The sequence below is a fragment of the Lichenostomus cassidix genome, chromosome 2 (genome assembly GCF_008360975.1).
Source record: "Lichenostomus cassidix isolate B80296 chromosome 2, HeHo_3.0, whole genome shotgun sequence".
Taxonomy (NCBI): Eukaryota; Metazoa; Chordata; class Aves; order Passeriformes; family Meliphagidae; genus Lichenostomus; species Lichenostomus cassidix.
In genome coordinates, this window is record NC_139482.1 from 77,993,995 (window position 1) to 78,004,497 (window position 10,503).

Sequence of the window (10,503 nt, forward strand, 5' to 3'; positions counted from 1 at the left end):
TTAACTTCTGCATGTTCTGAGGGTGACCGAAGGACATTTTGAATTCCATGTTGAGAACACTTTGTATTAATTATGATGCTGTCAATTAACCATCGCTATGACTTCAGTGGATATTTGCTCAGGACCTATTCATCTGAAAGGACTTCAGTGCTGTGCTTTCAGCTGCTCATTAGAACAGCAGTGCCTTCAGAAAACCTCAAAAGACAAGTCTCTTCTTCCCTTTCTAATTTCATTCCATAAATTTAATTCCAGTTATTATGTGCATTGACAATAGCCTTTCTATGCTGTTTGTTTATAGAAAGTGACATTATGCCCTTCAAAAAAACAGGAGGAGGAATCTTTGGAAATAAATGTGCCGTGCCAGGGGACCACTTTGGAGTAAGGCTCCTTCACACAGGGCGAGCAGCTGTGCAAGGAGCTCACTGAGGGACCGAGTCCTCCTCAACTGCAAACCACCAGCAGGAAGCAGCCTCTGTGTAAGGAAGTGATTAGGTATTTATATCCTTCACTGTGGCCAGTAAACAGAATTAGTGTGACTTGGACCAAGTTTTAATTATACAGGAGCTTAATGATCTAAGCTGTTGTGGGAGGAGAGCGTGGGGGAAGAGAATGAAGGGTCAACAAAGTGCGTATGTCTGTTTTCTCTCCTTCCCTCTTCAGAAATGGCATTTACAAGGCTGCTTTGCTGGGTTTTTCAGTGTGGTACTGCCCCCACTCCTTTTCAGTCCCAGGGATATTAGATTCATGACTGCCTCCTGCAGAGGTGAAAAGCAAGGAGATGCTCAGTCATATTTCAAAGTACAACTCCTTACCAGCCTGTAAATCACTAGGCTTAAAACACCAGAAACCTCACCTCTCAATACACATCCTAAAACCTGCTAGGCAGGTGAGAAAATCCTCTCTGAATGGCACCTGCCCACACTCTGTGAGCTGACCAAGTTACTCTTCTGCCTTGACCAACAGTACAACTTGACTGTCTCAGTGAAGAATCAGCACTGATTCTATTTCTGGCTGCTCTAATTAGAGCTCTCAGAGAGAATGGGTCAGTTCCTACCTGTCTGAAATGAAACTAATCTCCTGCATACTTAACTTCAGGAACTGTAATACGATTACATTTGACTCCTTATTTTTCCTACATCCTCACAAATTGGAATCAAACCGAGGCAAATTGAATTGAACATTACTGTTTCATTCCAGCTACCAGAAAAAGCTCTGAAAAACACACAGGTTCAGTCTGTTCTTTTGAACATTTTGATCCTTTCTGATTTTCTTTTTCACAGAGGGAACACTCCATGAAAATACCCAACACTTGGCTTGCCTAGGGATTCTCCTCAGTTCTTCTGTTGCAGCTAGCATAGCAGGGAAATAACACTTGCATTATAAAACTCATATTACGCATTTCCAAATGCAGTTAAAGCCAAGGCTTTGGCTGGCCTCCCTAGGCAAATGGAGTGCCTGTATAGGCTTAGATCTTACAAAAGTTAATTTACAGGGATTTCATTAGCCCCTGCCTTTCATTTTTAGTCTGGAAATAAGTAACGATAACTGGAATACATGCTAAAGTAATTAAACAGAGACTCCTGTTTTCAGTCACAAATACTGATATTTCCTTTTTTTTGTCTTTCAAGTGCTAATTGCTACACCAGCCTTCCAACATGGCTCCAAACTGACAAGAATACACATTACTGTCATAAACAAAAAATAGTGCCACCACATTAAAAAACCAGGGCCCTTGCATGCACTATTTGCACAAAAATAAAATGCTGTTATGCAGGAAGTTTGCAATGCCCCAGGAAAAAAGCAAAGGTGATCAACATCATTATGCCCATGAAAAGCACCCTAACAATAAAGGTGATCTGAACTATGACTTTAAGACAAATAAAGAAACTATTTTCTTTTACACATGGACTGAGCACTGACATAGCTCTAAACAAAAAGGTACAGCACAAAAAAATTGCTATTTACTGCCATCCTCTTCCATCAGTGGAGCTCATTATGATTCTGACTAATAAACCTTCCTGTCAGCAGGGGTAAACCACTGCTTTGTCAGCTCAATTGCCACAAACCTGACCAGAGCACAGTCCTGCAATCAATCAGCCCTGTCAGGAGAGAGGCACCAAGTTAACAGATGGAGGGGGATTTGAGTTGTATCAATTTGCCCCATGAATGCCCAATCAGAAAAATATCAAAACAGAATTGAATTACTGTTCGCCTGTGCTGAGAGGACACACACTTCAGGACTTGCAAGCAATATGCAGAGAATAGATGTGTAGGCAAGGCATCAATGCATAGCCCAGGTAAAGGTTACACAGATTTAACAGCTGCAATTACAAAGCAGCTATTCAAGCAGCTAAGTGCTCCTCACCCTCTGCTGAGACTGCAGAACACAGCTTCATGGTTCCTACACTTCTATTGAAATCAATTTATCAAAGGTGTAGTTTTTCTTTTCAAAATGGCTGGTACTGGTTTTCTGCCTAATGAGGAGTATCAGCCTATGTGGTTAAAGCAACCTTAAAACTGAAGTAATCTTCAATGTACAGAGGTTGATAAGAAAGCAAAATATGCCATTTACACTACCAAGCAGATAGCATTTTGATAATCCAGTTGATCATCATTTAAGGGATGATCAGCTGGATTCAAGTGCCAAGAGAAGAAAAAAACTCAGGTTACCACACTTGAATACACAGTCCCATACAGCATCATCTGTGAGTCAGATACCATAGAAACACAAGTCTTGTTCAGTGTGATAAAGTTTGGTACAGCAAAAACCTGTTTCACTATGCCTATAGATAAAAAAATGAAATGTTGAAAATAAATCAGAGAGAGGTTTATTCTGTAAGAAACTATCTACCATTTTAAGCCAAACTTTTACAGTTTATCATTCTGAACTAACCATCTTTTGCAACTAAATTGGCTTTCCTTTAGGCTATGTAGTTGATAAATATAATTTTTGAATGTGCTAAATACTGTTTCTGCAGATTCCAAGTTCTTCACAAACTGAAGAAACAGAAGGCAACATCACTAGCATAAGTGCCACACCAAGAAGTCATCCTTTAGATTTCAAGGAAAACAAAGTCTTTAAAAACACCCACATGGTTTACAGGTTACCTCCTTTTGTAAGGCACTGAGATATATACAACCTTCTTACAGACATTGTTATATATATATTTACAAACCATACAACAGAAAACAAGTTGTTGGTCCTAAGTGGCAGTTAATCCCATAACACCTCAGTAAAAATAAGATCCAAAACTGATATTCTTCACTCTCCAACAAGCTCACGTAAGACCGTGAGTTGGCACATGCACAGGGGTTACGTGCTGTCTAACTCTCCTGTGCCTATCAATCACATGCATCAAGAACAGGGCTTTTCAGAGTTCTCATTCTTGTGTGTAACACCACTAGAATAGTGCAAATCTGGAGGGCAATGCTTCAACACAAAGCAGTCAGCAATGTGCACATCTGGGATTTACTGTATTTCATGACTCCCATTCAGCTTCAGTGAATGACAGTTTAAAAGGTTGCAGTCACATGGAAAAACACCATGATGAGAGAGCTAGAGGGCTACAGAATGGATTGCTTCCTAACACGGAAAGAGATTTTACAAACAGAAGATCCCAAAATGAGCTATTTAACTCTGCCGTAGTAAGCAACACTCGACCAGTATTTCCAAATTGTTGATATGGAGTCAAAATGAAGGTTTTAACTAACACATGTATAAGGTTCTAGGCCTTCATTCAAACACAAACAACATGCACTGAACATGTGTAAAACAACACATATTTGTGTATTCTGTGGCTTCTGGCTAGAATACTTCTACATGTACCCACTTCACAGTCCAGCAGTGTGGAGGGAACACAGATAGTTTATTTCAAATTAAATTGAAACAATAGTTAGGAGGGGAGGAGAAAGAACTTAGCAAGCAGAAAACAGTATTTACCTACAAATAACTTTTTAAATGTGCAAATCTGTTCAAGAAGCTTAAAAAACAGCAGAGTAACTTAACTCTAAATGTTGAATAAGGAAGAAAAAGCAAAAGCCTTTTGAAGGGAGGTCCTGTGCCATTCCCTGCTACAATTACACTATTTGCAATGAATTGGAATGCTCTGTAGTCCATAACAAGAGGGAAGCCTTGGAAAATGTGACTATGCTTTCAGAATACCCATCAGAATTATTTTAGGCAGCATTTTTAACACAAGAAATACAGATTCAAAGCAGACCAGTGTAAAGATTACCATTTTTTCAGGGTGACAACTCACCCTTTGTAAGTTTTCTTCAGAATGAAGCAATTTTTCTAATTTCAAGAGTTTTATCATAACACTTCAAGTGAAAACTTTTGCTCTCCAGAAGAACAAATGTGGGAGCATTAAGTACTTGACTTTCCTTTACGGAAACTATTCACTAAACTGAAACTTCACTCTTCAAAGCTGTTTGCTCTGAACAACACACAGGTGACTTTAACTCTGTTAAGACCTCCTGACATGCAGGGGCAGATGCCCAGAGCCATCAGGAGCAAAGGATGTTGCACAGGTTAAAACACAAAACAGAGAGACAGGGTAGGGTGAGAAACAGGACATCACTGGGAGCAGGGCTTGTTTCTGGAGAAGCACCCAGTCAGAGCATCTCCAGATAGAAGCCAGTAAAACAAAGACAAAAGCAACCATTAAACGATGCACTGTCAGTGCCACTGCATACTCCTCACATTACACAGGACTCACAGAATCAGGGAGGTTGTCCTGCATGTAAAGTGTTTACACCACAGGCTTTTTCCTTTTTACTTTTCCTTTAAGTTGAGGGAGATCTGGAAAATACTAGAGCCAAGTCAGGAGGACTGAAATCACCATATCTACTACCCATATAGTGTTAGTCTTTTGATGTCAGCAGGACAGTATTTTCCAGGGAAGGAGGTTCAGACAGTTAGTCATCGGTGACAGAGCAGGATAGCAGGCTAATTACAGCACTATTTCTGCACAGCAGCTTTCCATCTCCTTGCAGAACCTTGTAATGAAGCAGCTGACACCATTTTTAAGGTACCCAAGGTGAGAGAAGATAGCTGTTATGTGTTGCCCCTACAAGCACAACAAATATCATAGGGCCCTTGGAAACCACAGTTAAGAAAGGAACAGAGTAAATTTCTGTAAGATTTCCTGTTCAGACGATAAATGGCAATCTTACAATATTTTAAAGAGAGTTTGACTGGCAATCCATGTTTTCAGCATGAATCCCTGCTTTTGACAATTATGCTATGAGAATTTCACAATGCAAGGGAGAAAAAAAATAAGAAGTTGGAAAAAAATGAACACAGTATGTTACACAGCTCATTGCCAATCAAGTACTGATCCAACTGTAGAGTCAACTCACCTGAAGTAATAAACCAGCAAAACTTCACAGATGAACAAAATTAATCATTGTGTTTTAACACTTATCAGCATGGAAAAGAGACCATTCTGACTTTCATTCAGGTAAAGAATCCAGACATTTGTGGAGGTTCTCCATTTATTTCAAGGACATAAACTACCATATAATATATGCACTGAAATACCTCATTGAATTAGAAACCTGACTCCTGGCAAATTGACAAGATTTTTTTTCTCTTCCCCAAGAGCTGTTCCATACTTCTTCCTGCCATTTTTTTCCAACTCCACACTGGTTTTTTTATACCAATTCTATTCTGAGTGCTTACTCACAGGTTTCCATCAGGCTCATGACTTAACAGCATCCTGAATGCAGGATGTAAACTGAAGTATGCATGTATGAGTTAAACACCAATGTTATTTCAAACTCATTGTATAGCTATTACCACACAATGATAAGCAAGTCAGCCAGCAAAGAGATAAGAATATGTCACATGGGGTTTCTTACAAAGCTGAAATTTTAAGAAAAAAAAAAACCAAAAACACAAAACTGCTTGGTTCACATCTACAGAAATGCAAACTTGTTTAAGAAGATTTTGACCTTCTTCTCATGGAGAAGACTTATCCATTAGTGAGCCCAGGTTTTTCCACTTCAGCTGGTCACAACTCAAGTTGCAGTGTCTTACCCAAGAGAAACAGGAGTTTCTCCCATCCCCTCTATGCCACACTGCTGCAGCAGCAGCAGCAGCTCAGGATCACATTTACTGTCTTAGCTCTATAGCATAGAACACTCTCTCCTTCAGTCTTGCCAGGATACCTTCAGATATAGGAATCCAGGCTCTTTCTCTTTCCTTCCACCAGCTCACTCTAAGACGACAGTAATTCTACTTTTTCTTCTGCACACATGCACCTCTCTCATGAATTTTAAGAGGTTCTTAAGAAACAAGAAATATCCAAACTAAACAAAAAGTTTGGTCTTTGCTCAGCTGGTGCTCTGCGAACTGTAGAAATTTGCTTTCATGAGTCATCTTCAACTCATAATGAAACACCTTATCTATATCTGTTTTTTTCATACTTGTGATGTTTAAGGAGTATGTTAGCAGCATGCAGGAAGGAGATTTAAATGAAAATGCACCACAAAGATCTCTGAAATATAGCAGTTCTTTGCTTGTGGGAAGGAGAACCTGTCTTAAGAATTTAGTTCAGTAAAAGAATGTCTTACCTGTGCTGTTTTCATATACTGGTATCTCCATTATAGAGGAAGGGGCACATGGGATAACAAAGGAAAAATGTGAATCCATTTCCTTTAAACATTCTGAGGTGCATTGCAGGATAGCTCTAGTCTGCCAGGGCCCTGAGTGCACTAACAAAACCTAAATAGCTGTGACTAGCCTCACCTGAGGCTGCTGCATGCCCTTGAACCCAGCTGGTCTATTCAAGCTCAGCCCTGGGCCATGATAGAGGAGTGCTGCTCTCCATGGCCATGTCTGACCATTGAAGACCCTTAATTTAGGCTCTGACCCACAGATTGGTCTCCTGGCTCCACCTAAGCCTAGCCTTATTGCTACAGTCCTGCTGAGTGAAGAGGACAGCAGTATGAGAATGAAAAAAAAAAGAATTCATATGCAATTAACAGTTTTATCTCTTTAAAAGAGAAATAATGAATTATTTATTCCAAAACACCAAAGGAAAAGTTATTTTTACAGACTTTGAGGACCATTTGTTACCACCAGAAATAAGATTTTCATATGTCAGATCATCAGTCACTGTCTTACTAGTACAAATGCCAAGAGACCTTGATTTGTACAAATGACCATATGGGAGTTTCATATGAGGGACATAAATCTGCAAACAGTAACACTTTCCTAAAATAAGGAAAATTTACTTGCACATTTAGAGCTATACTGGATTCCTGGAAAAAGAAAACAATTATCATTTTTGGAGGTATATTTCAGGTTACATTTAAGAAGCAGGCTGACTTGGGGTGCAATGGCATAGAAGTATCTCAAAATAATTTTTTTAATCTCAAAATAATTTTTTAAATTTCATTTCCTAAGAGCAGATTGTTGGACTTTATAGTGGGCCTTGTTAGACACCTTAAGAAAGTGCTGGCCAATACTTGCAGAAGAGTTGGACAAATGCAATTATTGTTCACAACAACTTTAAAACAAAGGCCTTCCTTTTATAGGAAACAAACAAACAAAAACCAAAAACAAAACTACAAACAAAACCAAACCAAACAAACAAACAAAACCAGCTAAAATCAAACAAAAAAAACCTCAAAACAAAAACCAAACAACCAAAAAGTCTACTCAGATGAAGTATGCAAACACAGATCTTTTCATAACGTATTTTGAACTACTCTACAAGACAACAAAAATCCATTTGAAAAAAATAAATCTATATGCAGCAAATCTACATATCAAACTATTAATTTTAGGGTAAAGATACTTAATTTTAAAAAAAAGTACATTGTTTTGCAAATAGATGTTTTATAGAACAATAGCTTCATCTCTTTTTATCCTCAGATTATGAAGCTCATTACAGAAATAAAAAATGTTATTTTGTACAATCTCTTCCTGTACTAGTTTATACTTCATTACACAATATGATGAAATCACAGTCCTGTTTTCCAAAAGAAGGCAGGAAAGACTTAACCACAGCAGAAAGAATCTTAGGATGTAGGGGGCACACGGGAAACAAATTACCAATCACTTAAATACTGCAAGAAAAACAGGGGTAGTGAAGTGCATGCTGAGTGAAAGAAACAAGGCTTCTGTTTACTGATGAAGGAGAGAGTCATCTTCTGTTTCTTGTGTAATCTGTTAAGGAAGTAATGTTTGATTTGGGCAAGAACCAGGAGTAGAAGAAAAAAGTGCTACTGATCAGTGTCAAATCACCTTACATGTAGACCTAGACTAAACTTAGAATGAGACTCCTTGTACAAAAATACCTGAAAACAAAGGACAATATGTCTCTGAATATCAAAACATGGATGTTTTGTTCATCACACTACCAAAGGAACTTAAAGTAATTAAACTGCAAGAAGCACATCTCGAGGACACACTTCTCAATCCAGCTTATCTCTACAATAACCCTGGCGCTCTTGTTCACACTCTGTTTTGATCCCTGTAAGTTTTCTGCCTCCTTCTGTTCTGCTAGCACTTAATTATATTTTTTTCATACTGCTGCTGATGCAGTATGAGAAATAGCCTTCAATGTTCTTGACTTGACTACAGCATTTTCTAGATTCTAAAGAGAGACAAGTTTCATGTGGTACTGTGAGGCAAACAGCCATGCTATGTAGCTAGTAATTCAGCCAGCATCTCTATAGAACACTCTTTCCTCTGTTACCAAAAGACAAGCTACATCTTCATTATTGAGTTCTTTCTTGACCTGCATATTTTTGCAGTTTAGATTGACTCAAAATCAATTCCATAATTCCTAAGAAATGGGGGGAGTCTTTCTTCCTGATTTAACAAGAAATAGAAAATTATTTCTTTTTTAAAATCATACTCCGTGCTTTCTAGCAAGATTTGAGGTCTGCTGCAATGGGATTACAGTCACAGGGTTAAAAGGAATGCACAATCACTGTGAAATCCAGGCCAAATACAAGCCTTTGTACTAGTCATAATCTATGCATTTAGAGCAAACCACTTAACTGCACAGCTCTTATCTCCCCAAAGATTTTATTTGCATTATGTACAGGGAACGTTTCACAGACATACCCAGTGATTCTACTTGTTCCCTGGAAATAAGAATGATGAGGAGTCAGAAGATGCAGTTGCAGGGAAAATCATGCTAGGGTTGAGTGATCTTCCTTTGGGCAACTGAATACTGGTGTTGGAAAAGGAAATTATGTGCCCATCTCTAACAGAATCCCCATGAGATGTGGGACATTCATGCAATATAAAAATTCCAGAAGTGTTAACTCCAGACACTCACAGGACATCCATCAGTCTGGCTTAAAAATTCTCAACACACAGAGCTACAAATGAAGTTGTAGAGAGGGAGGCATGCTTTGAACATGTCATATAATATATGTGGGCTTTTAACATTCAGATTTTAAAGGCATCTCAGAACAGATACTTCAAGTTACAAAGAGCTTTGACTTTAATTTCTCTGTGTTTTGATTATCACCTTTAAAGTTAGGGCAATGCCCTTTACACAGCTAATGCAAGTATCTATGAGAATTATTTTTCATGGAGCACTGTACAAAGTACACAAAAGAAATGTTCACAAAGATCCTGCCAGCAGATGTGGCACACTGCTGTAAATGAGTTCTAGCATTATGAAGGGAATGGGAATCAGAGAACCTCTGGCAGCTTTGCAACAGCTGCCCATGAGTCCTGGATTGTGCAGACACACCTCAATATCTCACTGCATGCACAAGAGCCTTCTATCTGCTGATGGCCACTGGGGCACATAGCTGTCTCCCCTTGCCCCTCCATGCCAGCTGCTCACTCAGGCCCCACAGGAACATGAGGAGAAGAGTTTGCAAAGTCTGTCAAGATACCTTACTGGGTTATATCCCATAATTTGGCTACTGAAGAACTTCTTGCCTCAATGAGGGAATTTATATTTTTGGAGGGGACTTACTGGCACTCTTCTGTGTGAAAAGTGTTTTACTGTGGACATTACGTATCGATGTGTATGAACAAAATACTGATTTCGTCAACAATACAGGATAAATACATGCAGTTTTCATTACTGCATCAGACACAGCAGTATTTGGCCACTCTGGGATCACAGCAGTCCTGTGAGGGCTGATTCTCAGTTTTGCCTCAGAAAGAAAAATAGGATATGATGATCTAAATAAAGATTGCATCAATGCCCACAATCAAGGAACCAAACTAAAATTGTTGACAGGAATGGAAAAAGACTGTCTGAACAATCCCCACACCTCTATTCCTGCCCCAATGACCTCAGTTACTGTAATGTTTCAAACAGTTTGACTGCCACACACTTTCACACACACATCCCAAAAAAATAATCACAGGAGTCAGACGAAGCAGAAGTTACAAATAATGGATTATACTGGATGTTTTCACTTGGTCAGCACTGAGACTCAGGACTATGAAGCTTCTTTTACTGATAAATTCCTCCTTTAATCCACGATGCTCAATCTGTTTAAATATAAAGCAGAACA

General features: G+C 38.8%; 1 long non-coding RNA gene across 1 annotated transcript; it reads right to left on the reverse strand.

The window, feature by feature from the left end:
• Positions 1–347: 347 nt before the first annotated feature.
• Positions 348–6,727, reverse strand: LOC146441652 (uncharacterized). Its single transcript, XR_014850004.1, has 3 exons — positions 6,577–6,727; positions 2,676–2,783; positions 348–755 (listed from the first exon to the last, which is right to left on the reverse strand). It is a non-coding gene; the product is annotated as an uncharacterized LOC146441652 (long non-coding RNA).
• Positions 6,728–10,503: the final 3,776 nt, after the last annotated feature.